Source organism: Limanda limanda, chromosome 10, assembly GCF_963576545.1.
Source record: "Limanda limanda chromosome 10, fLimLim1.1, whole genome shotgun sequence".
In the NCBI taxonomy this organism is placed as follows: Eukaryota; Metazoa; Chordata; class Actinopteri; order Pleuronectiformes; family Pleuronectidae; genus Limanda; species Limanda limanda.
The window spans coordinates 27069600-27069834 of record NC_083645.1 but is presented as its reverse complement, the minus strand read 5'-3'; positions in this window follow the sequence as shown (position 1 = coordinate 27069834).

Here is a 235-nt window from a genome sequence, read left to right as displayed (position 1 = left end):
CGGCGTCTAATTTCTCTCCATCTGTCACTCCCTCGCTCGTCCTCTGCTTTCCTGTGTGTTTGTCTTTGTTTCACTCCATTTCATGCATTCTCTTTTCATCTCTTCCTCCCCCTCCTCACCGTAAACACACACACACACACACACACACACACACACACACACACACACAATGAACGGCCTCTCGACTGCACTGCACAGGAACACTCCCCACAGGCCCATTCCAACAGGACATGAG